This window comes from Grus americana, chromosome 22 (genome assembly GCF_028858705.1).
Source record: "Grus americana isolate bGruAme1 chromosome 22, bGruAme1.mat, whole genome shotgun sequence".
Taxonomy (NCBI): Eukaryota; Metazoa; Chordata; class Aves; order Gruiformes; family Gruidae; genus Grus; species Grus americana.
The window spans coordinates 5,279,037-5,305,504 of record NC_072873.1 but is presented as its reverse complement, the minus strand read 5'-3'; positions in this window follow the sequence as shown (position 1 = coordinate 5,305,504).

The window sequence follows — 26,468 nt, the reverse complement described above, 5'->3', positions numbered from 1 at the left end:
CCACGCTCAAAATAGTGAACGTCCAGCCCTAGCTCCCAGGCCAAAGGTGCCAGCCCCAAAACGCATGCCTGCCCTCAAACCTCCCTCAGCGGCCCTCGCACAGACCCACTCACATTCCGGCTGCGGGCTCGCCTAGCCGAGCAAGGCCTCAACATAGAGCCTTACGTCCCTCTCCACCAAAAATCAGCGTCCACACTCAAAATAGTGAACGTCCAGCCCTAGCTCCCAGGCCAAAGGTGCCAGCCCCAAAACGCATGCCTGCCCTCAAACCTCCCTCAGCGGCCCTCGCACAGACCCACTCACATTGGGGCTGCGGGCTCGCCTTGCCGAGCAAGGCCTCAACATAGAGCCTTACGTCCCTCTCCACCAAAAATCAGCGTTCACACTCAAAATAGTGAACGTCCAGCCCTAGCTCCCAGGCCAAAGGTGCCAGCCCCAAAACGCATGCCTGCCCTCAAACCTCCCTCAGCGGCCCTCGCACAGACCCACTCACATTGGGGCTGCGGGCTCGCCTAGCCGAGCAAGGCCTCAACATAGAGCCTTACGTCCCTCTCCACCAAAAATCAGCATCCACACTCAAAATAGTGAACGTCCAGCCCTAGCTCCCAGGCCAAAGGTGCCAGCCCCAAAACGCATGCCTGCCCTCAAACCTCCCTCAGCGGCCCTCGCACAGACCCACTCACATTCGGGCTGCGGGCTCGCCTAGCCGAGCAAGGCCTCAACATAGAGCCTTACGTCCCTCTCCAACCAAAATCAGCGTCCACACTCAAAATAGTGAACGTCCAGCCCTAGCTCCCAGGCCAAAGGTGCCAGCCCCAAAACGCATGCCTGCCCTCAAACCTCCCTCAGCGGCCCTCGCACAGACCCACTCACATTGGGGCTGCGGGCTCGCCTAGCCGAGCAAGGCCTCAACATAGAGCCTTAAGTCCCTCTCCACCAAAAATCAGCGTCCACGCTCAAAATAGTGAACGTCCAGCCCTAGCTCCCAGGCCAAAGGTGCCAGCCCCAAAAACGCATGCCTGCCCTCAAACCTCCCTCAGCGGCCCTCGCACAGACCCACTCACATTGGGGCTGCGGGCTCGGCCTAGCCGAGCAAGGCCTCAACATAGAGCCTTACGTCCCTCTCCACCAAAATCAGCGTCCACGCTCAAAATAGTGAACGTCCAGCCCTAGCTCCCAGGCCAAAGGTGCCAGCCCCAAAACGCATGCCTGCCCTCAAACCTCCCTCAGCGGCCCTCGCACAGACCCACTCACATTGGGGCTGCGGGCTCGCCTAGCCGAGCAAGGCCTCAACATAGAGCCTTACGTCCCTCTCCACCAAAAATCAGCATCCACACTCAAAACTCTAAACGTCCAGCCCTAGCTCCCAGGCCAAAGGTGCCAGCCCCAAAACGCATGCCTGCCCTCAAACCTCCCTCAGCGGCCCTCGCACAGACCCACTCACATTGGGGCTGCGGGCTCGCCTAGCCGAGCAAGGCCTCAACATAGAGCCTTACGTCCCTCTCCACCAAAAATCAGCGTCCACGCTCAAAATAGTGAACGTCCAGCCCTAGCTCCAGGCCAAAGGTGCCAGCCCCAATACGCATGCCTGCCCTCAAACCCCCTCAGCGGCCCTCGCACAGACCCACTCACATTGGGGCTGCGGGCTCGCCTGTCCGAGCAAGGCCTCAACATAGAGCCTTACGTCCCTCTCCACCAAAATCAGCATCCACACTCAAAATAGTGAACGTCCAGCCCTAGCTCCCAGGCCAAAGGTGCCAGCCCCAAAACGCATGCCTGCCCTCAAACCTCCCTCAGCGGCCCTCGCACAGACCCACTCACATTGGGGCTGCGGGCTCGCCTAGCCGAGCAAGGCCTCAACATAGAGCCTTACGTCCCTCTCCACCAAAAATCAGCATCCACACTCAAAACTCTAAACGTCCAGCCCTAGCTCCCAGGCCAAAGGTGCAGCCCCAAAACGCATGCCTGCCCTCAAACCTCCCTCAGCGGCCCTCGCACAGACCCACTCACATTGGGGCTGCGGGCTCGCCTAGCCAGCAAGGCCTCAACATAGAGCCTTACGTCCCTCTCCACAAAAATCAGCGTCCACACTCAAAACTCTAACGTCCAGCCCTAGCTCCCAGGCCAAAGGTGCCAGCCCCAAAACGCATGCCTGCCCTCAAAACCTCCCTCAGCGGCCCTCGCACAGACCCACTCACATTGGGGCTGCGGGCTCGCCTAGCCGAGCAAGGCCTCAACATAGAGCCTTACGTCCCTCTCCACCAAAAAATCAGCGTCCACGCTCAAAATAGTGAACGTCCAGCCCTAGCTCCCAGGCCAAAGGTGCCAGCCCCAAAACGCATGCCTGCCCTCAAACCTCCCTCAGCGGCCCTCGCACAGACCCACTCACATTGGGGCTGCGGGCTCGCCTGTCCGAGCAAGGCCTCAACATAGAGCCTTACGTCCCTCTCCACCAAAATCAGCGTCCACGCTCAAAATAGTGAACGTCCAGCCCTAGCTCCCAGGCCAAAGGTGCCAGCCCCAAAACGCATGCCTGCCCTCAAACCTCCCTCAGCGGCCCTCGCACAGACCCACTCACATTCCGGCTGCGGGCTCGCCTGTCCGAGCAAGGCCTCAACATAGAGCCTTACGTCCCTCTCCACCAAAATCAGCATCCACACTCAAAATAGTGAACGTCCAGCCCTAGCTCCCAGGCCAAAGGTGCCAGCCCCAAACGCATGCCTGCCCTCAAACCTCCCTCAGCGGCCCTCGCACAGACCCACTCACATTCGGGCTGCGGGCTCGCCTAGCCGAGCAAGGCCTCAACATAGAGCCTTACGTCCCTCTCCACCAAAAATCAGCGTCCACGCTCAAAATAGTGAACGTCCAGCCCTAGCTCCCAGGCCAAAGGTGCCAGCCCCAAAACGCATGCCTGCCCTCAAACCTCCCTCAGCGGCCCTCGCACAGACCCACTCACATTGGGGCTGCGGGCTCGCCTAGCCGAGCAAGGCCTCAACATAGAGCCTTACATCCCTCTCCACCAAAAATCAGCGTCCACGCTCAAAATAGTGAACGTCCAGCCCTAGCTCCCAGGCCAAAGGTGCCAGCCCAAAACGCATGCCTGCCCTCAAACCTCCCTCAGCGGCCCTCGCACAGACCCACTCACATTCCGGCTGCGGGCTCGCCTAGCCGAGCAAGGCCTCAACATAGAGCCTTACGTCCCTCTCCAATAAAAATCAGCGTCCACACTCAAAAATGTGAACGTCCAGCCCTAGCTCCCAGGCCAAAGGTGCCAGCCCCAAAACGCATGCCTGCCCTCAAACCTCCCTCAGCGGCCCTCGCACAGACCCACTCACATTGGGGCTGCGGGCTCGCCTAGCCGAGCAAGGCCTCAACATAGAGCCTTACGTCCCTCTCCAACAAAAATCAGCGTCCACGCTCAAAATAGTGAACGTCCAGCCCTAGCTCCCAGGCCAAAGGTGCCAGCCCCAAAACGCATGCCTGCCCTCAAACCTCCCTCAGCGGCCCTCGCACAGACCCACTCACATTGGGGCTGCGGGCTCGCCTAGCCGAGCAAGGCCTCAACATAGAGCCTTACGTCCCTCTCCACCAAAAATCAGCGTCCACGCTCAAAATAGTGAACGTCCAGCCCTAGCTCCCAGGCCAAAGGTGCCAGCCCCAAAACGCATGCCTGCCCTCAAACCTCCCTCAGCGGCCCTCGCACAGACCCACTCACATTGGGGCTGCGGGCTCGCCTGTCCGAGCAAGGCCTCAACATAGAGCCTTACGTCCCTCTCCACAAAAATCAGCATCCACACTCAAAACTCTAAACGTCCAGCCCTAGCTCCCAGGCCAAAGGTGCCAGCCCCAAAACGCATGCCTGCCCTCAAACCTCCCTCAGCGGCCCTCGCACAGACCCACTCACATTGGGGCTGCGGGCTCGCCTGCCGAGCAAGGCCTCAACATAGAGCCTTACGTCCCTCTCCACCAAAATCAGCGTTCACACTCAAAACTTGAACGTCCAGCCCTAGCTCCCAGGCCAAAGGTGCCAGCCCCAAAACGCATGCCTGCCCTCAAACCTCCCTCAGCGGCCCTCGCACAGACCCACTCACATTGGGGCTGCGGGCTCGCCTAGCCGAGCAAGGCCTCAACATAGAGCCTTACGTCCCTCTCCACCAAAAATCAGCGTCCACACTCAAAACTGTAAACGTCCAGCCCTAGCTCCCAGGCCAAAGGTGCCAGCCCCAAAACGCATGCCTGCCCTCAAACCTCCCTCAGCGGCCCTCGCACAGACCCACTCACATTGGGGCTGCGGGCTCGCCTAGCCGAGCAAGGCCTCAACATAGAGCCTTACGTCCCTCTCCACCAAAATCAGCGTCCACACTCAAAACTCTAAACGTCCAGCCCTAGCTCCCAGGCCAAAGGTGCCAGCCCCAAAACGCATGCCTGCCCTCAAACCTCCCTCAGCGGCCCTCGCACAGACCCACTCACATTGGGGCTGCGGGCTCGCCTAGCCGAGCAAGGCCTCAACATAGAGCCTTACGTCCCTCTCCACCAAAATCAGCATCCACACTCAAAACTCTAAACGTCCAGCCCTAGCTCCCAGGCCAAAAGGTGCCAGCCCCAAAACGCATGCCTGCCCTCAAACCTCCCTCAGCGGCCCTCGCACAGACCCACTCACATTGGGGCTGCGGGCTCGCCTAGCCGAGCAAGGCCTCAACATAGAGCCTTACGTCCCTCTCCACCAAAAATCAGCATCCACACTCAAAACTCTGAACGTCCAGCCCTAGCTCCCAGGCCAAAGGTGCCAGCCCCAAAACGCATGCCTGCCCTCAAACCTCCCTCAGCGGCCCTCGCACAGACCCACTCACATTGGGGCTGCGGGCTCGCCTAGCCGAGCAAGGCCTCAACATAGAGCCTTACGTCCCTCTCCACCAAAAATCAGCGTCCACCCTTCAAAAATGTGAACGTCCAGCCCTAGCTCCCAGGCCAAAGGTGCCAGCCCCAAAACGCATGCCTGCCCTCAAACCTCCCTCAGCGGCCCTCGCACAGACCCACTCACATTGGGGCTGCGGGCTCGCCTAGCCGAGCAAGGCCTCAACATAGAGCCTTACGTCCCTCTCCACCAAAATCAGCGTCCACACTCAAAACGTGAACGTCCAGCCCTAGCTCCCAGGCCAAAGGTGCCAGCCCCAAAACGCATGCCTGCCCTCAAACCTCCCTCAGCGGCCCTCGCACAGACCCACTCACATTGGGGCTGCGGGCTCGCCTGTCCGAGCAAGGCCTCAACATAGAGCCTTACGTCCCTCTCCACCAAAAATCAGCGTCCACACTCAAAACTCTAAACGTCCAGCCCTAGCTCCCAGGCCAAAGGTGCCAGCCCCAAAACGCATGCCTGCCCTCAAACCTCCCTCAGCGGCCCTCGCACAGACCCACTCACATTGGGGCTGCGGGCTCGCCTAGCCGAGCAAGGCCTCAACATAGAGCCTTACGTCCCTCTCCACCAAAATCAGCGTCCACACTCAAAACTTCGTCCAGCCCTAGCTCCCAGGCCAAAGGTGCCAGCCCCAAAACGCATGCCTGCCCTCAAACCTCCCTCAGCGGCCCTCGCACAGACCCACTCACATTGGGGCTGCGGGCTCGCCTAGCCGAGCAAGGCCTCAACATAGAGCCTTACGTCCCTCTCCACCAAAAATCAGCGTTCACACTCAAAATTTGAACGTCCAGCCCTAGCTCCCAGGCCAAAGGTGCCAGCCCCAAAACGCATGCCTGCCCTCAAACCTCCCTCAGCGGCCCTCGCACAGACCCACTCACATTGGGGCTGCGGGCTCGCCTAGCCGAGCAAGGCCTCAACATAGAGCCTTACGTCCCTCTCCACCAAAATCAGCGTCCACACTCAAAACTGTAAACGTCCAGCCCTAGCTCCCAGGCCAAAGGTGCCAGCCCCAAAACGCATGCCTGCCCTCAAACCTCCCTCAGCGGCCCTCGCACAGACCCACTCACATTGGGGCTGCGGGCTCGCCTGTCCGAGCAAGGCCTCAACATAGAGCCTTACGTCCCTCTCCACCAAAATCAGCATCCACACTCAAAACTCTAAACGTCCAGCCCTAGCTCCCAGGCCAAAGGTGCCAGCCCCAAAACGCATGCCTGCCCTCAAACCTCCCTCAGCGGCCCTCGCACAGACCCACTCACATTGGGGCTGCGGGCTCGCCTGTCCGAGCAAGGCCTCAACATAGAGCCTTACGTCCCTCTCCACCAAAAATCAGCGTCCACACTCAAAAATGTGAACGTCCAGCCCTAGCTCCCAGGCCAAAGGTGCCAGCCCCAAAACGCATGCCTGCCCTCAAACCTCCCTCAGCGGCCCTCGCACAGACCCACTCACATTGGGCTGCGGGCTCGCCTAGCCGAGCAAGGCCTCAACATAGAGCCTTACGTCCCTCTCCACCAAAAATCAGCGTCCACACTCAAAAAAATGTGAACGTCCAGCCCTAGCTCCCAGGCCAAAGGTGCCAGCCCCAAAACGCATGCCTGCCCTCAAACCTCCCTCAGCGGCCCTCGCACAGACCCACTCACATTGGGGCTGCGGGCTCGCCTAGCCGAGCAAGGCCTCAACATAGAGCCTTACGTCCCTCTCCACCAAAAATCAGCGTCCACACTCAAAAATCTAAACGTCCAGCCCTAGCTCCCAGGCCAAAGGTGCCAGCCCCAAAACGCATGCCTGCCCTCAAACCTCCCTCAGCGGCCCTCGCACAGACCCACTCACATTGGGGCTGCGGGCTCGCCTAGCCGAGCAAGGCCTCAACATAGAGCCTTACGTCCCTCTCCACCAAAAATCAGCGTCCACACTCAAAAATGTGAACGTCCAGCCCTAGCTCCCAGGCCAAAGGTGCCAGCCCCAAAACGCATGCCTGCCCTCAAACCTCCCTCAGCGGCCCTCGCACAGACCCACTCACATTGGGGCTGCGGGCTCGCCTAGCCGAGCAAGGCCTCAACATAGAGCCTTACGTCCCTCTCCACCAAAATCAGCATCCACACTCAAAACTCCAAACGTCCAGCCCTAGCTCCCAGGCCAAAGGTGCCAGCCCCAAAACGCATGCCTGCCCTCAAACCTCCCTCAGCGGCCCTCGCACAGACCCACTCACATTGGGGCTGCGGGCTCGCCTGTCCGAGCAAGGCCTCAACATAGAGCCTTACGTCCCTCTCCACCAAAATCAGCATCCACACTCAAAACTCTAAACGTCCAGCCCTAGCTCCCAGGCCAAAGGTGCCAGCCCCAAAACGCATGCCTGCCCTCAAACCTCCCTCAGCGGCCCTCGCACAGACCCACTCACATTGGGGCTGCGGGCTCGCCTAGCCGAGCAAGGCCTCAACATAGAGCCTTACGTCCCTCTCCACCAAAATCAGCGTTCACACTCAAAAATGTGAACGTCCAGCCCTAGCTCCCAGGCCAAAGGTGCCAGCCCCAAAACGCATGCCTGCCCTCAAACCTCCCTCAGCGGCCCTCGCACAGACCCACTCACATTGGGGCTGCGGGCTCGCCTAGCCGAGCAAGGCCTCAACATAGAGCCTTACGTCCCTCTCCACCAAAATCAGCGTCCACACTCAAAACTCTGAACGTCCAGCCCTAGCTCCCAGGCCAAAGGTGCCAGCCCCAAAACGCATGCCTGCCCTCAAACCTCCCTCAGCGGCCCTCGCACAGACCCACTCACATTGGGGCTGCGGGCTCGCCTGTCCGAGCAAGGCCTCAACATAGAGCCTTACGTCCCTCTCCACCAAAATCAGCATCCACACTCAAAACTCCAAACGTCCAGCCCTAGCTCCCAGGCCAAAGGTGCCAGCCCCAAAACGCATGCCTGCCCTCAAACCTCCCTCAGCGGCCCTCGCACAGACCCACTCACATTGGGGCTGCGGGCTCGCCTAGCCGAGCAAGGCCTCAACATAGAGCCTTACGTCCCTCTCCACCAAAATCAGCGTCCACACTCAAAACTGTGAACGTCCAGCCCTAGCTCCCAGGCCAAAGGTGCCAGCCCCAAAACGCATGCCTGCCCTCAAACCTCCCTCAGCGGCCCTCGCACAGACCCACTCACATTGGGGCTGCGGGCTCGCCTAGCCGAGCAAGGGCTCAACATAGAGCCTTACGTCCCTCTCCACCAAAATCAGCGTCCACACTCAAAAATGTGAACGTCCAGCCCTAGCTCCCAGGCCAAAGGTGCCAGCCCCAAAACGCATGCCTGCCCTCAAACCTCCCTCAGCGGCCCTCGCACAGACCCACTCACATTGGGGCTGCGGGCTCGCCTAGCCGAGCAAGGCCTCAACATAGAGCCTTACGTCCCTCTCCACCAAAAATCAGCGTCCACACTCAAAAATGTGAACGTCCAGCCCTAGCTCCCAGGCCAAAGGTGCCAGCCCCAAAACGCATGCCTGCCCTCAAACCTCCCTCAGCGGCCCTCGCACAGACCCACTCACATTGGGGCTGCGGGCTCGCCTAGCCGAGCAAGGCCTCAACATAGAGCCTTACGTCCCTCTCCACCAAAAATCAGCGTCCACACTCAAAATGTGAACGTCCAGCCCTAGCTCCCAGGCCAAAGGTGCCAGCCCCAAAACGCATGCCTGCCCTCAAACCTCCCTCAGCGGCCCTCGCACAGACCCACTCACATTGGGGCTGCGGGCTCGCCTAGCCGAGCAAGGCCTCAACATAGAGCCTTACGTCCCTCTCCACCAAAAATCAGCGTTCACACTCAAAAATGTGAACGTCCAGCCCTAGCTCCCAGGCCAAAGGTGCCAGCCCCAAAACGCATGCCTGCCCTCAAACCTCCCTCAGCGGCCCTCGCACAGACCCACTCACATTGGGGCTGCGGGCTCGCCTAGCCGAGCAAGGCCTCAACATAGAGCCTTACGTCCCTCTCCACCAAAAATCAGCGTCCACACTCAAAATAGTGAACGTCCAGCCCTAGCTCCCAGGCCAAAGGTGCCAGCCCCAAAACGCATGCCTGCCCTCAAACCTCCCTCAGCGGCCCTCGCACAGACCCACTCACATTGGGGCTGCGGGCTCGCCTGCCGAGCAAGGCCTCAACATAGAGCCTTACGTCCCTCTCCACCAAAATCAGCATCCACACTCAAAACTCTGAACGTCCAGCCCTAGCTCCCAGGCCAAAGGTGCCAGCCCCAAAACGCATGCCTGCCCTCAAACCTCCCTCAGCGGCCCTCGCACAGACCCACTCACATTGGGGCTGCGGGCTCGCCTAGCCGAGCAAGGCCTCAACATAGAGCCTTACGTCCCTCTCCACCAAAATCAGCGTCCACACTCAAAAATGTGAACGTCCAGCCCTAGCTCCCAGGCCAAAGGTGCCAGCCCCAAAACGCATGCCTGCCCTCAAACCTCCCTCAGCGGCCCTCGCACAGACCCACTCACATTGGGGCTGCGGGCTCGCCTAGCCAAGCAAGGCCTCAACATAGAGCCTTACGTCCCTCTCCACCAAAATCAGCGTCCACACTCAAAACACTGAACGTCCAGCCCTAGCTCCCAGGCCAAAGGTGCCAGCCCCAAAACGCATGCCTGCCCTCAAACCTCCCTCAGCGGCCCTCGCACAGACCCACTCACATTGGGGCTGCGGGCTCGCCTAGCCGAGCAAGGCCTCAACATAGAGCCTTACGTCCCTCTCCACCAAAATCAGCATCCACACTCAAAACTCCAAACGTCCAGCCCTAGCTCCCAGGCCAAAGGTGCCAGCCCCAAAACGCATGCCTGCCCTCAAACCTCCCTCAGCGGCCCTCGCACAGACCCACTCACATTGGGGCTGCGGGCTCGCCTAGCCGAGCAAGGCCTCAACATAGAGCCTTACGTCCCTCTCCACCAAAAATCAGCGTCCACACTCAAAACTCTAAACGTCCAGCCCTAGCTCCCAGGCCAAAGGTGCCAGCCCCAAAACGCATGCCTGCCCTCAAACCTCCCTCAGCGGCCCTCGCACAGACCCACTCACATTGGGGCTGCGGGCTCGCCTAGCCGAGCAAGGCCTCAACATAGAGCCTTACGTCCCTCTCCACCAAAAATCAGCGTCCACACTCAAAAATGTGAACGTCCAGCCCTAGCTCCCAGGCCAAAGGTGCCAGCCCCAAAACGCATGCCTGCCCTCAAACCTCCCTCAGCGGCCCTCGCACAGACCCACTCACATTGGGGCTGCGGGCTCGCCTAGCCGAGCAAGGCCTCAACATAGAGCCTTACGTCCCTCTCCACCAAAATCAGCATCCACACTCAAAAATGTGAACGTCCAGCCCTAGCTCCCAGGCCAAAGGTGCCAGCCCCAAAACGCATGCCTGCCCTCAAACCTCCCTCAGCGGCCCTCGCACAGACCCACTCACATTGGGGCTGCGGGCTCGCCTAGCCGAGCAAGGCCTCAACATAGAGCCTTACGTCCCTCTCCACCAAAAATCAGCGTCCACACTCAAAAAGTGAACGTCCAGCCCTAGCTCCCAGGCCAAAGGTGCCAGCCCCAAAACGCATGCCTGCCCTCAAACCTCCCTCAGCGGCCCTCGCACAGACCCACTCACATTGGGGCTGCGGGCTCGCCTAGCCGAGCAAGGCCTCAACATAGAGCCTTACGTCCCTCTCCACCAAAAATCAGCGTCCACACTCAAAATGTGAACGTCCAGCCCTAGCTCCCAGGCCAAAGGTGCCAGCCCCAAAACGCATGCCTGCCCTCAAACCTCCCTCAGCGGCCCTCGCACAGACCCACTCACATTGGGGCTGCGGGCTCGCCTAGCCGAGCAAGGCCTCAACATAGAGCCTTACGTCCCTCTCCACCAAAATCAGCGTCCACACTCAAAATGTGAACGTCCAGCCCTAGCTCCCAGGCCAAAGGTGCCAGCCCCAAAACGCATGCCTGCCCTCAAACCTCCCTCAGCGGCCCTCGCACAGACCCACTCACATTGGGGCTGCGGGCTCGCCTAGCCGAGCAAGGCCTCAACATAGAGCCTTACGTCCCTCTCCACCAAAAATCAGCGTCCACACTCAAAATGTGAACGTCCAGCCCTAGCTCCCAGGCCAAAGGTGCCAGCCCCAAAACGCATGCCTGCCCTCAAACCTCCCTCAGCGGCCCTCGCACAGACCCACTCACATTGGGGCTGCGGGCTCGCCTAGCCGAGCAAGGCCTCAACATAGAGCCTTACGTCCCTCTCCACCAAAAATCAGCGTCCACACTCAAAAATGTGAACGTCCAGCCCTAGCTCCCAGGCCAAAGGTGCCAGCCCCAAAACGCATGCCTGCCCTCAAACCTCCCTCAGCGGCCCTCGCACAGACCCACTCACATTGGGGCTGCGGGCTCGCCTAGCCGAGCAAGGCCTCAACATAGAGCCTTACGTCCCTCTCCACCAAAATCAGCATCCACACTCAAAACTGAACGTCCAGCCCTAGCTCCCAGGCCAAAGGTGCCAGCCCCAAAACGCATGCCTGCCCTCAAACCTCCCTCAGCGGCCCTCGCACAGACCCACTCACATTGGGGCTGCGGGCTCGCCTAGCCGAGCAAGGCCTCAACATAGAGCCTTACGTCCCTCTCCACCAAAAATCAGCGTCCACACTCAAAAAGTGAACGTCCAGCCCTAGCTCCCAGGCCAAAGGTGCCAGCCCCAAAACGCATGCCTGCCCTCAAACCTCCCTCAGCGGCCCTCGCACAGACCCACTCACATTGGGGCTGCGGGCTCGCCTAGCCGAGCAAGGCCTCAACATAGAGCCTTACGTCCCTCTCCACCAAAATCAGCGTCCACACTCAAACTGTGAACGTCCAGCCCTAGCTCCCAGGCCAAAGGTGCCAGCCCCAAAACGCATGCCTGCCCTCAAACCTCCCTCAGCGGCCCTCGCACAGACCCACTCACATTGGGGCTGCGGGCTCGCCTAGCCGAGCAAGGCCTCAACATAGAGCCTTACGTCCCTCTCCACCAAAATCAGCGTCCACACTCAAAATGTGAACGTCCAGCCCTAGCTCCCAGGCCAAAGGTGCCAGCCCCAAAACGCATGCCTGCCCTCAAACCTCCCTCAGCGGCCCTCGCACAGACCCACTCACATTGGGGCTGCGGGCTCGCCTAGCCGAGCAAGGCCTCAACATAGAGCCTTACGTCCCTCTCCAATAAAAATCAGCGTCCACACTCAAAAAGTGAACGTCCAGCCCTAGCTCCCAGGCCAAAGGTGCCAGCCCCAAAACGCATGCCTGCCCTCAAACCTCCCTCAGCGGCCCTCGCACAGACCCACTCACATTGGGGCTGCGGGCTCGCCTAGCCGAGCAAGGCCTCAACATAGAGCCTTACGTCCCTCTCCACCAAAATCAGCATCCACACTCAAAAATCTGAACGTCCAGCCCTAGCTCCCAGGCCAAAGGTGCCAGCCCCAAAACGCATGCCTGCCCTCAAACCTCCCTCAGCGGCCCTCGCACAGACCCACTCACATTGGGGCTGCGGGCTCGCCTAGCCGAGCAAGGCCTCAACATAGAGCCTTACGTCCCTCTCCACCAAAATCAGCGTTCACACTCAAAAATGTGAACGTCCAGCCCTAGCTCCCAGGCCAAAGGTGCCAGCCCCAAAACGCATGCCTGCCCTCAAACCTCCCTCAGCGGCCCTCGCACAGACCCACTCACATTGGGGCTGCGGGCTCGCCTAGCCGAGCAAGGCCTCAACATAGAGCCTTACGTCCCTCTCCACCAAAATCAGCGTCCACACTCAAAACTGTGAACGTCCAGCCCTAGCTCCCAGGCCAAAGGTGCCAGCCCCAAAACGCATGCCTGCCCTCAAACCTCCCTCAGCGGCCCTCGCACAGACCCACTCACATTGGGGCTGCGGGCTCGCCTAGCCGAGCAAGGCCTCAACATAGAGCCTTACGTCCCTCTCCACCAAAAATCAGCGTTCACACTCAAAAATGTGAACGTCCAGCCCTAGCTCCCAGGCCAAAGGTGCCAGCCCCAAAACGCATGCCTGCCCTCAAACCTCCCTCAGCGGCCCTCGCACAGACCCACTCACATTGGGGCTGCGGGCTCGCCTAGCCGAGCAAGGCCTCAACATAGAGCCTTACGTCCCTCTCCACCAAAAATCAGCGTCCACCCTCAAAAGTGAACGTCCAGCCCTAGCTCCCAGGCCAAAGGTGCCAGCCCCAAAACGCATGCCTGCCCTCAAACCTCCCTCAGCGGCCCTCGCACAGACCCACTCACATTGGGGCTGCGGGCTCGCCTAGCCGAGCAAGGCCTCAACATAGAGCCTTACGTCCCTCTCCACCAAAATCAGCGTCCACCCTCAAAACTGTGAACGTCCAGCCCTAGCTCCCAGGCCAAAGGTGCCAGCCCCAAAACGCATGCCTGCCCTCAAACCTCCCTCAGCGGCCCTCGCACAGACCCACTCACATTGGGGCTGCGGGCTCGCCTAGCCGAGCAAGGCCTCAACATAGAGCCTTACGTCCCTCTCCACCAAAATCAGCGTCCACACTCAAAAAGTGAACGTCCAGCCCTAGCTCCCAGGCCAAAGGTGCCAGCCCCAAAACGCATGCCTGCCCTCAAACCTCCCTCAGCGGCCCTCGCACAGACCCACTCACATTGGGGCTGCGGGCTCTCCTAGCCGAGCAAGGCCTCAACATAGAGCCTTACGTCCCTCTCCACCAAAATCAGCGTCCACGCTAAAAAATGTGAACGTCCAGCCCTAGCTCCCAGGCCAAAGGTGCCAGCCCCAAAACGCATGCCTGCCCTCAAACCTCCCTCAGCGGCCCTCGCACAGACCCACTCACATTGGGGCTGCGGGCTCGCCTAGCCGAGCAAGGCCTCAACATAGAGCCTTACGTCCCTCTCCACCAAAAATCAGCGTTCACACTCAAAAATGTGAACGTCCAGCCCTAGCTCCCAGGCCAAAGGTGCCAGCCCCAAAACGCATGCCTGCCCTCAAACCTCCCTCAGCGGCCCTCGCACAGACCCACTCACATTGGGGCTGCGGGCTCGCCTAGCCGAGCAAGGCCTCAACATAGAGCCTTACGTCCCTCTCCACCAAAAATCAGCGTCCACACTCAAAAATGTGAACGTCCAGCCCTAGCTCCCAGGCCAAAGGTGCCAGCCCCAAAACGCATGCCTGCCCTCAAACCTCCCTCAGCGGCCCTCGCACAGACCCACTCACATTGGGGCTGCGGGCTCACCTAGCCGAGCAAGGCCTCAACATAGAGCCTTACGTCCCTCTCCACCAAAAATCAGCGTCCACCCTCAAAAATGTGAACGTCCAGCCCTAGCTCCCAGGCCAAAGGTGCCAGCCCCAAAACGCATGCCTGCCCTCAAACCTCCCTCAGCGGCCCTCGCACAGACCCACTCACATTGGGGCTGCGGGCTCGCCTAGCCGAGCAAGGCCTCAACATAGAGCCTTACGTCCCTCTCCACCAAAATCAGCGTCCACACTCAAAATGTAAACGTCCAGCCCTAGCTCCCAGGCCAAAGGTGCCAGCCCCAAAACGCATGCCTGCCCTCAAACCTCCCTCAGCGGCCCTCGCACAGACCCACTCACATTGGGGCTGCGGGCTCGCCTAGCCGAGCAAGGCCTCAACATAGAGCCTTACGTCCCTCTCCACCAAAATCAGCGTCCACACTCAAAACTCTAAACGTCCAGCCCTAGCTCCCAGGCCAAAGGTGCCAGCCCCAAAACGCATGCCTGCCCTCAAACCTCCCTCAGCGGCCCTCGCACAGACCCACTCACATTGGGGCTGCGGGCTCGCCTAGCCGAGCAAGGCCTCAACATAGAGCCTTACGTCCCTCTCCACCAAAAATCAGCGTCCACACTCAAAAAGTGAACGTCCAGCCCTAGCTCCCAGGCCAAAGGTGCCAGCCCCAAAACGCATGCCTGCCCTCAAACCTCCCTCAGCGGCCCTCGCACAGACCCACTCACATTGGGGCTGCGGGCTCGCCTAGCCGAGCAAGGGCTCAACATAGAGCCTTACGTCCCTCTCCACCAAAATCAGCGTCCACACTCAAAATGTGAACGTCCAGCCCTAGCTCCCAGGCCAAAGGTGCCAGCCCCAAAACGCATGCCTGCCCTCAAACCTCCCTCAGCGGCCCTCGCACAGACCCACTCACATTGGGGCTGCGGGCTCGCCTAGCCGAGCAAGGCCTCAACATAGAGCCTTACGTCCCTCTCCACCAAAAATCAGCGTCCACACTCAAAACTAAACGTCCAGCCCTAGCTCCCAGGCCAAAGGTGCCAGCCCCAAAACGCATGCCTGCCCTCAAACCTCCCTCAGCGGCCCTCGCACAGACCCACTCACATTGGGGCTGCGGGCTCGCCTAGCCGAGCAAGGCCTCAACATAGAGCCTTACGTCCCTCTCCACCAAAATCAGCGTCCACACTCAAAACTGTGAACGTCCAGCCCTAGCTCCCAGGCCAAAGGTGCCAGCCCCAAAACGCATGCCTGCCCTCAAACCTCCCTCAGCGGCCCTCGCACAGACCCACTCACATTGGGGCTGCGGGCTCGCCTAGCCGAGCAAGGCCTCAACATAGAGCCTTACGTCCCTCTCCACCAAAATCAGCGTTCACACTCAAAAATGTGAACGTCCAGCCCTAGCTCCCAGGCCAAAGGTGCCAGCCCCAAAACGCATGCCTGCCCTCAAACCTCCCTCAGCGGCCCTCGCACAGACCCACTCACATTGGGGCTGCGGGCTCGCCTAGCCGAGCAAGGCCTCAACATAGAGCCTTACGTCCCTCTCCACCAAAATCAGCGTCCACACTCAAAAATGTGAACGTCCAGCCCTAGCTCCCAGGCCAAAGGTGCCAGCCCCAAAACGCATGCCTGCCCTCAAACCTCCCTCAGCGGCCCTCGCACAGACCCACTCACATTGGGGCTGCGGGCTCGCCTAGCCGAGCAAGGCCTCAACATAGAGCCTTACGTCCCTCTCCACCAAAATCAGCGTCCACACTCAAAACTCTAAACGTCCAGCCCTAGCTCCCAGGCCAAAGGTGCCAGCCCCAAAACGCATGCCTGCCCTCAAACCTCCCTCAGCGGCCCTCGCACAGACCCACTCACATTGGGGCTGCGGGCTCGCCTAGCCGAGCAAGGCCTCAACATAGAGCCTTACGTCCCTCTCCACCAAAAATCAGCGTCCACACTCAAAAATGTGAACGTCCAGCCCTAGCTCCCAGGCCAAAGGTGCCAGCCCCAAAACGCATGCCTGCCCTCAAACCTCCCTCAGCGGCCCTCGCACAGACCCACTCACATTGGGGCTGCGGGCTCGCCTAGCCGAGCAAGGCCTCAACATAGAGCCTTACGTCCCTCTCCACCAAAATCAGCGTCCACACTCAAAATGTGAACGTCCAGCCCTAGCTCCCAGGCCAAAGGTGCCAGCCCCAAAACGCATGCCTGCCCTCAAACCTCCCTCAGCGGCCCTCGCACAGACCCACTCACATTGGGGCTGCGGGCTCGCCTTGCCGAGCAAGGCCTCAACATAGAGCCTTACGTCCCTCTCCACCAAAATCAGCGTCCACACTCAAAACTGTGAACGTCCAGCCCTAGCTCCCAGGCCAAAGGTGCCAGCCCCAAAACGCATGCCTGCCCTCAAACCTCCCTCAGCGGCCCTCGCACAGACCCACTCACATTGGGGCTGCGGGCTCGCCTAGCCGAGCAAGGCCTCAACATAGAGCCTTACGTCCCTCTCCACCAAAAATCAGCGTCCACACTCAAAAAGTGAACGTCCAGCCCTAGCTCCCAGGCCAAAGGTGCCAGCCCCAAAACGCATGCCTGCCCTCAAACCTCCCTCAGCGGCCCTCGCACAGACCCACTCACATTGGGGCTGCGGGCTCGCCTAGCCGAGCAAGGCCTCAACATAGAGCCTTACGTCCCTCTCCACCAAAAATCAGCGTCCACACTCAAAATGTGAACGTCCAGCCCTAGCTCCCAGGCCAAAGGTGCCAGCCCCAAAACGCATGCCTGCCCTCAAACCTCCCTCAGCGGCCCTCGCACAGACCCACTCACATTGGGGCTGCGGGCTCGCCTAGCCGAGCAAGGCCTCAACATAGAGCCTTACGTCCCTCTCCACCAAAATCAGCGTCCACACTCAAAATGTGAACGTCCAGCCCTAGCTCCCAGGCCAAAGGTGCCAGCCCCAAAACGCATGCCTGCCCTCAAACCTCCCTCAGCGGCCCTCGCACAGACCCACTCACATTGGGGCTGCGGGCTCGCCTAGCCGAGCAAGGCCTCAACATAGAGCCTTACGTCCCTCTCCACCAAAAATCAGCGTCCACACTCAAAACGGTGAACGTCCAGCCCTAGCTCCCAGGCCAAAGGTGCCAGCCCCAAAACGCATGCCTGCCCTCAAACCTCCCTCAGCGGCCCTCGCACAGACCCACTCACATTGGGGCTGCGGGCTCGCCTAGCCGAGCAAGGCCTCAACATAGAGCCTTACGTCCCTCTCCACCAAAAATCAGCGTCCACCCTCAAAAATGTGAACGTCCAGCCCTAGCTCCCAGGCCAAAGGTGCCAGCCCCAAAACGCATGCCTGCCCTCAAACCTCCCTCAGCGGCCCTCGCACAGACCCACTCACATTGGGGCTGCGGGCTCGCCTAGCCGAGCAAGGCCTCAACATAGAGCCTTACGTCCCTCTCCACCAAAATCAGCATCCACACTCAAAAAGTGAACGTCCAGCCCTAGCTCCCAGGCCAAAGGTGCCAGCCCCAAAACGCATGCCTGCCCTCAAACCTCCCTCAGCGGCCCTCGCACAGACCCACTCACATTGGGGCTGCGGGCTCGCCTAGCCGAGCAAGGCCTCAACATAGAGCCTTACGTCCCTCTCCACCAAAAATCAGCGTCCACACTCAAAAATGTGAACGTCCAGCCCTAGCTCCCAGGCCAAAGGTGCCAGCCCCAAAACGCATGCCTGCCCTCAAACCTCCCTCAGCGGCCCTCGCACAGACCCACTCACATTGGGGCTGCGGGCTCGCCTAGCCGAGCAAGGCCTCAACATAGAGCCTTACGTCCCTCTCCACCAAAAATCAGCGTCCACACTCAAAAATGTGAACGTCCAGCCCTAGCTCCCAGGCCAAAGGTGCCAGCCCCAAAACGCATGCCTGCCCTCAAACCTCCCTGAGCGGCCCTCGCACAGACCCACTCACATTGGGGCTGCGGGCTCGCCTAGCCGAGCAAGGCCTCAACATAGAGCCTTACGTCCCTCTCCACCAAAAATCAGCGTCCACACTCAAAATGTGAACGTCCAGCCCTAGCTCCCAGGCCAAAGGTGCCAGCCCCAAAACGCATGCCTGCCCTCAAACCTCCCTCAGCGGCCCTCGCACAGACCCACTCACATTGGGGCTGCGGGCTCGCCTAGCCGAGCAAGGCCTCAACATAGAGCCTTACGTCCCTCTCCACCAAAATCAGCGTCCACACTGAAAAATGTGAACGTCCAGCCCTAGCTCCCAGGCCAAAGGTGCCAGCCCCAAAACGCATGCCTGCCCTCAAACCTCCCTCAGCGGCCCTCGCACAGACCCACTCACATTGGGGCTGCGGGCTCGCCTAGCCGAGCAAGGCCTCAACATAGAGCCTTACGTCCCTCTCCACCAAAAATCAGCGTCCACACTCAAAATGTGAACGTCCAGCCCTAGCTCCCAGGCCAAAGGTGCCAGCCCCAAAACGCATGCCTGCCCTCAAACCTCCCTCAGCGGCCCTCGCACAGACCCACTCACATTGGGGCTGCGGGCTCGCCTAGCCGAGCAAGGCCTCAACATAGAGCCTTACGTCCCTCTCCACCAAAAATCAGCGTCCACACTCAAAATGTGAACGTCCAGCCCTAGCTCCCAGGCCAAAGGTGCCAGCCCCAAAACGCATGCCTGCCCTCAAACCTCCCTCAGCGGCCCTCGCACAGACCCACTCACATTGGGGCTGCGGGCTCGCCTAGCCGAGCAAGGCCTCAACATAGAGCCTTACGTCCCTCTCCACCAAAAATCAGCGTCCACACTCAAAAATGTGAACGTCCAGCCCTAGCTCCCAGGCCAAAGGTGCCAGCCCCAAAACGCATGCCTGCCCTCAAACCTCCCTCAGCGGCCCTCGCACAGACCCACTCACATTGGGGCTGCGGGCTCGCCTAGCCGAGCAAGGCCTCAACATAGAGCCTTACGTCCCTCTCCACCAAAATCAGCATCCACACTCAAAATTCTAAACGTCCAGCCCTAGCTCCCAGGCCAAAGGTGCCAGCCCCAAAACGCATGCCTGCCCTCAAACCTCCCTCAGCGGCCCTCGCACAGACCCACTCACATTGGGGCTGCGGGCTCGCCTAGCCGAGCAAGGCCTCAACATAGAGCCTTACGTCCCTCTCCACCAAAAATCAGCGTTCACACTCAAAAATGTGAACGTCCAGCCCTAGCTCCCAGGCCAAAGGTGCCAGCCCCAAAACGCATGCCTGCCCTCAAACCTCCCTCAGCGGCCCTCGCACAGACCCACTCACATTGGGGCTGCGGGCTCGCCTAGCCGAGCAAGGCCTCAACATAGAGCCTTACGTCCCTCTCCACCAAAATCAGCATCCACACTCAAAACTGTGAACGTCCAGCCCTAGCTCCCAGGCCAAAGGTGCCAGCCCCAAAACGCATGCCTGCCCTCAAACCTCCCTCAGCGGCCCTCGCACAGACCCACTCACATTGGGGCTGCGGGCTCGCCTAGCCGAGCAAGGCCTCAACATAGAGCCTTACGTCCCTCTCCACCAAAATCAGCGTTCACACTCAAAAATGTGAACGTCCAGCCCTAGCTCCCAGGCCAAAGGTGCCAGCCCCAAAACGCATGCCTGCCCTCAAACCTCCCTCAGCGGCCCTCGCACAGACCCACTCACATTGGGGCTGCGGGCTCGCCTAGCCGAGCAAGGCCTCAACATAGAGCCTTACGTCCCTCTCCACCAAAATCAGCGTCCACACTCAAAAATGTGAACGTCCAGCCCTAGCTCCCAGGCCAAAGGTGCCAGCCCCAAAACGCATGCCTGCCCTCAAACCTCCCTCAGCGGCCCTCGCACAGACCCACTCACATTGGGGCTGCGGGCTCGCCTAGCCGAGCAAGGCCTCAACATAGAGCCTTACGTCCCTCTCCACCAAAAATCAGCGTCCACACTCAAAATGTGAACGTCCAGCCCTAGCTCCCAGGCCAAAGGTGCCAGCCCCAAAACGCATGCCTGCCCTCAAACCTCCCTCAGGGGCCCTCGCACAGACCCACTCACATTGGGGCTGCGGGCTCGCCTAGCCGAGCAAGGCCTCAACATAGAGCCTTACGTCCCTCTCCACCAAAATCAGCGTCCACACTCAAAACTGTGAACGTCCAGCCCTAGCTCCCAGGCCAAAGGTGCCAGCCCCAAAACGCATGCCTGCCCTCAAACCTCCCTCAGCGGCCCTCGCACAGACCCACTCACATTGGGGCTGCGGGCTCACCTAGCCGAGCAAGGCCTCAACATAGAGCCTTACGTCCCTCTCCACCAAAAATCAGCGTCCACCCTCAAAAAATGTGAACGTCCAGCCCTAGCTCCCAGGCCAAAGGTGCCAGCCCCAAAACGCATGCCTGCCCTCAAACCTCCCTCAGCGGCCCTCGCACAGACCCACTCACATTGGGGCTGCGGGCTCGCCTAGCCGAGCAAGGCCTCAACATAGAGCCTTACGTCCCTCTCCACCAAAATCAGCGTCCACACTCAAAATAGTGAACGTCCAGCCCTAGCTCCCAGGCCAAAGGTGCCAGCCCCAAAACGCATGCCTGCCCTCAAACCTCCCTCAGCGGCCCTCGCACAGACCCACTCACATTGGGGCTGCGGGCTCGCCTAGCCGAGCAAGGCCTCAACATAGAGCCTTACGTCCCTCTCCACCAAAAATCAGCGTCCACACTCAAAAATGTGAACGTCCAGCCCTAGCTCCCAGGCCAAAGGTGCCAGCCCCAAAACGCATGCCTGCCCTCAAACCTCCCTCAGCGGCCCTCGCACAGACCCACTCACATTGGGGCTGCGGGCTCGCCTAGCCGAGCAAGGCCTCAACATAGAGCCTTACGTCCCTCTCCACCAAAATCAGCGTCCACGCTCAAAACTGTGAACGTCCAGCCCTAGCTCCCAGGCCAAAGGTGCCAGCCCCAAAACGCATGCCTGCCCTCAAACCTCCCTCAGCGGCCCTCGCACAGACCCACTCACATTGGGGCTGCGGGCTCGCCTAGCCGAGCAACGGCTCAACATAGAGCCTTACGTCCCTCTCCACCAAAATCAGCGTCCACACTCAAAACTGAACGTCCAGCCCTAGCTCCCAGGCCAAAGGTGCCAGCCCCAAAACGCATGCCTGCCCTCAAACCTCCCTCAGCGGCCCTCGCACAGACCCACTCACATTGGGGCTGCGGGCTCGCCTAGCCGAGCAAGGCCTCAACATAGAGCCTTACGTCCCTCTCCACCAAAAATCAGCGTCCACGCTCAAAACGGTGAACGTCCAGCCCTAGCTCCCAGGCCAAAGGTGCCAGCCCCAAAACGCATGCCTGCCCTCAAACCTCCCTCAGCGGCCCTCGCACAGACCCACTCACATTGGGGCTGCGGGCTCGCCTAGCCGAGCAAGGCCTCAACATAGAGCCTTACGTCCCTCTCCACCAAAATCAGCGTCCACGCTCAAAACTGTGAACGTCCAGCCCTAGCTCCCAGGCCAAAGGTGCCAGCCCCAAAACGCATGCCTGCCCTCAAACCTCCCTCAGCGGCCCTCGCACAGACCCTCTCACATTGGGGCTGCGGGCTCGCCTAGCCGAGCAAGGCCTCAACATAGAGCCTTACGTCCCTCTCCACCAAAAATCAGCGTCCACACTCAAAAATGTGAACGTCCAGCCCTAGCTCCCAGGCCAAAGGTGCCAGCCCCAAAACGCATGCCTGCCCTCAAACCTCCCTCAGCGGCCCTCGCACAGACCCACTCACATTGGGGCTGCGGGCTCGCCTAGCCGAGCAAGGCCTCAACATAGAGCCTTACGTCCCTCTCCACCAAAATCAGCGTCCACACTCAAAAATGTGAACGTCCAGCCCTAGCTCCCAGGCCAAAGGTGCCAGCCCCAAAACGCATGCCTGCCCTCAAACCTCCCTCAGCGGCCCTCGCACAGACCCACTCACATTGGGGCTGCGGGCTCGCCTAGCCGAGCAAGGGCTCAACATAGAGCCTTACGTCCCTCTCCACCAAAATCAGCGTCCACACTCAAAATGTGAACGTCCAGCCCTAGCTCCCAGGCCAAAGGTGCCAGCCCCAAAACGCATGCCTGCCCTCAAACCTCCCTCAGCGGCCCTCGCACAGACCCACTCACATTGGGGCTGCGGGCTCGCCTAGCCGAGCAAGGCCTCAACATAGAGCCTTACGTCCCTCTCCCCCAAAAATCAGCGTCCACACTCAAAAATGTGAACGTCCAGCCCTAGCTCCCAGGCCAAAGGTGCCAGCCCCAAAACGCATGCCTGCCCTCAAACCTCCCTCAGCGGCCCTCGCACAGACCCACTCACATTGGGGCTGCGGGCTCGCCTAGCCGAGCAAGGCCTCAACATAGAGCCTTACGTCCCTCTCCACCAAAAATCAGCGTCCACACTCAAAAATGTGAACGTCCAGCCCTAGCTCCCAGGCCAAAGGTGCCAGCCCCAAAACGCATGCCTGCCCTCAAACCTCCCTCAGCGGCCCTCGCACAGACCCACTCACATTGGGGCTGCGGGCTCGCCTAGCCGAGCAAGGCCTCAACATAGAGCCTTACGTCCCTCTCCACCAAAAATCAGCGTCCACCCTCAAAAATGTGAACGTCCAGCCCTAGCTCCCAGGCCAAAGGTGCCAGCCCCAAAACGCATGCCTGCCCTCAAACCTCCCTCAGCGGCCCTCGCACAGACCCACTCACATTGGGGCTGCGGGCTCGCCTAGCCGAGCAAGGCCTCAACATAGAGCCTTACGTCCCTCTCCACCAAAAATCAGCGTCCACACTCAAAAATGTGAACGTCCAGCCCTAGCTCCCAGGCCAAAGGTGCCAGCCCCAAAACGCATGCCTGCCCTCAAACCTCCCTCAGCGGCCCTCGCACAGACCCACTCACATTGGGGCTGCGGGCTCGCCTAGCCGAGCAAGGCCTCAACATAGAGCCTTACGTCCCTCTCCACCAAAATCAGCGTCCACACTCAAAACTCTGAACGTCCAGCCCTAGCTCCCAGGCCAAAGGTGCCAGCCCCAAAACGCATGCCTGCCCTCAAACCTCCCTCAGCGGCCCTCGCACAGACCCACTCACATTGGGGCTGCGGGCTCGCCTAGCCGAGCAAGGCCTCAACATAGAGCCTTACGTCCCTCTCCACCAAAAATCAGCGTCCACACTCAAAAAGTGAACGTCCAGCCCTAGCTCCCAGGCCAAAGGTGCCAGCCCCAAAACGCATGCCTGCCCTCAAACCTCCCTCAGCGGCCCTCGCACAGACCCACTCACATTGGGGCTGCGGGCTCGCCTAGCCGAGCAAGGCCTCAACATAGAGCCTTACGTCCCTCTCCACCAAAAATCAGCGTCCACACTCAAAATGTGAACGTCCAGCCCTAGCTCCCAGGCCAAAGGTGCCAGCCCCAAAACGCATGCCTGCCCTCAAACCTCCCTCAGCGGCCCTCGCACAGACCCACTCACATTGGGGCTGCGGGCTCGCCTAGCCGAGCAAGGCCTCAACATAGAGCCTTACGTCCCTCTCCACCAAAAATCAGCGTCCACACTCAAAAATGTGAACGTCCAGCCCTAGCTCCCAGGCCAAAGGTGCCAGCCCCAAAACGCATGCCTGCCCTCAAACCTCCCTCAGCGGCCCTCGCACAGACCCACTCACATTGGGGCTGCGGGCTCGCCTAGCCGAGCAAGGCCTCAACATAGAGCCTTACGTCCCTCTCCACCAAAATCAGCGTCCACCCTCAAAAATGTGAACGTCCAGCCCTAGCTCCCAGGCCAAAGGTGCCAGCCCCAAAACGCATGCCTGCCCTCAAACCTCCCTCAGCGGCCCTCGCACAGACCCACTCACATTGGGGCTGCAGGCTCGCCTAGCCGAGCAAGGCCTCAACATAGAGCCTTACGTCCCTCTCCACCAAAAATCAGCGTCCACACTCAAAAATGTGAACGTCCAGCCCTAGCTCCCAGGCCAAAGGTGCCAGCCCCAAAACGCATGCCTGCCCTCAAACCTCCCTCAGCGGCCCTCGCACAGACCCACTCACATTGGGGCTGCGGGCTCGCCTAGCCGAGCAACGGCTCAACATAGAGCCTTACGTCCCTCTCCACCAAAATCAGCATCCACCCTCAAAACTGTGAACGTCCAGCCCTAGCTCCCAGGCCAAAGGTGCCAGCCCCAAAACGCATGCCTGCCCTCAAACCTCCCTCAGCGGCCCTCGCACAGACCCACTCACATTGGGGCTGCGGGCTCGCCTAGCCGAGCAAGGCCTCAACATAGAGCCTTACGTCCCTCTCCACCAAAAATCAGCGTCCACGCTCAAAACGGTGAACGTCCAGCCCTAGCTCCCAGGCCAAAGGTGCCAGCCCCAAAACGCATGCCTGCCCTCAAACCTCCCTCAGCGGCCCTCGCACAGACCCACTCACATTGGGGCTGCGGGCTCGCCTAGCCGAGCAAGGCCTCAACATAGAGCCTTACGTCCCTCTCCACCAAAAATCAGCGTCCACACTCAAAAAGTGAACGTCCAGCCCTAGCTCCCAGGCCAAAGGTGCCAGCCCCAAAACGCATGCCTGCCCTCAAACCTCCCTCAGCGGCCCTCGCACAGACCCACTCACATTGGGGCTGCGGGCTCGCCTAGCCGAGCAAGGCCTCAACATAGAGCCTTACGTCCCTCTCCACCAAAAATCAGCGTCCACACTCAAAATGTGAACGTCCAGCCCTAGCTCCCAGGCCAAAGGTGCCAGCCCCAAAACGCATGCCTGCCCTCAAACCTCCCTCAGCGGCCCTCGCACAGACCCTCTCACATTGGGGCTGCGGGCTCGCCTAGCCGAGCAAGGCCTCAACATAGAGCCTTACGTCCCTCTCCACCAAAATCAGCGTCCACGCTCAAAACTGTGAACGTCCAGCCCTAGCTCCCAGGCCAAAGGTGCCAGCCCCAAAACGCATGCCTGCCCTCAAACCTCCCTCAGCGGCCCTCGCACAGACCCACTCACATTGGGGCTGCGGGCTCGCCTAGCCGAGCAAGGCCTCAACATAGAGCCTTACGTCCCTCTCCACCAAAATCAGCGTTCACACTCAAAAATGTGAACGTCCAGCCCTAGCTCCCAGGCCAAAGGTGCCAGCCCCAAAACGCATGCCTGCCCTCAAACCTCCCTCAGCGGCCCTCGCACAGACCCACTCACATTGGGGCTGCGGGCTCGCCTAGCCGAGCAAGGCCTCAACATAGAGCCTTACGTCCCTCTCCACCAAAAATCAGCGTTCACACTCAAAAATGTGAACGTCCAGCCCTAGCTCCCAGGCCAAAGGTGCCAGCCCCAAAACGCATGCCTGCCCTCAAACCTCCCTCAGCGGCCCTCGCACAGACCCACTCACATTGGGGCTGCGGGCTCGCCTAGCCGAGCAAGGCCTCAACATAGAGCCTTACGTCCCTCTCCACCAAAAATCAGCGTCCACACTCAAAAATGTGAACGTCCAGCCCTAGCTCCCAGGCCAAAGGTGCCAGCCCCAAAACGCATGCCTGCCCTCAAACCTCCCTCAGCGGCCCTCGCACAGACCCACTCACATTGGGGCTGCGGGCTCGCCTAGCCGAGCAAGGCCTCAACATAGAGCCTTACGTCCCTCTCCACCAAAATCAGCGTCCACCCTCAAAACGGTGAACGTCCAGCCCTAGCTCCCAGGCCAAAGGTGCCAGCCCCAAAACGCATGCCTGCCCTCAAACCTCCCTCAGCGGCCCTCGCACAGACCCACTCACATTGGGGCTGCGGGCTCGCCTAGCCGAGCAAGGCCTCAACATAGAGCCTTACGTCCCTCTCCACCAAAAATCAGCGTCCACACTCAAAAATGTGAACGTCCAGCCCTAGCTCCCAGGCCAAAGGTGCCAGCCCCAAAACGCATGCCTGCCCTCAAACCTCCCTCAGCGGCCCTCGCACAGACCCACTCACATTGGGGCTGCGGGCTCGCCTAGCCGAGCAAGGCCTCAACATAGAGCCTTACGTCCCTCTCCACCAAAAATCAGCGTTCACACTCAAAAATGTGAACGTCCAGCCCTAGCTCCCAGGCCAAAGGTGCCAGCCCCAAAACGCATGCCTGCCCTCAAACCTCCCTCAGCGGCCCTCGCACAGACCCACTCACATTGGGGCTGCGGGCTCGCCTAGCCGAGCAAGGCCTCAACATAGAGCCTTACGTCCCTCTCCACCAAAATCAGCGTCCACACTCAAAACTGTGAACGTCCAGCCCTAGCTCCCAGGCCAAAGGTGCCAGCCCCAAAACGCATGCCTGCCCTCAAACCTCCCTCAGCGGCCCTTACACAGACCCACTCACATTGGGGCTGCGGGCTCGCCTAGCCGAGCAAGGCCTCAACATAGAGCCTTACG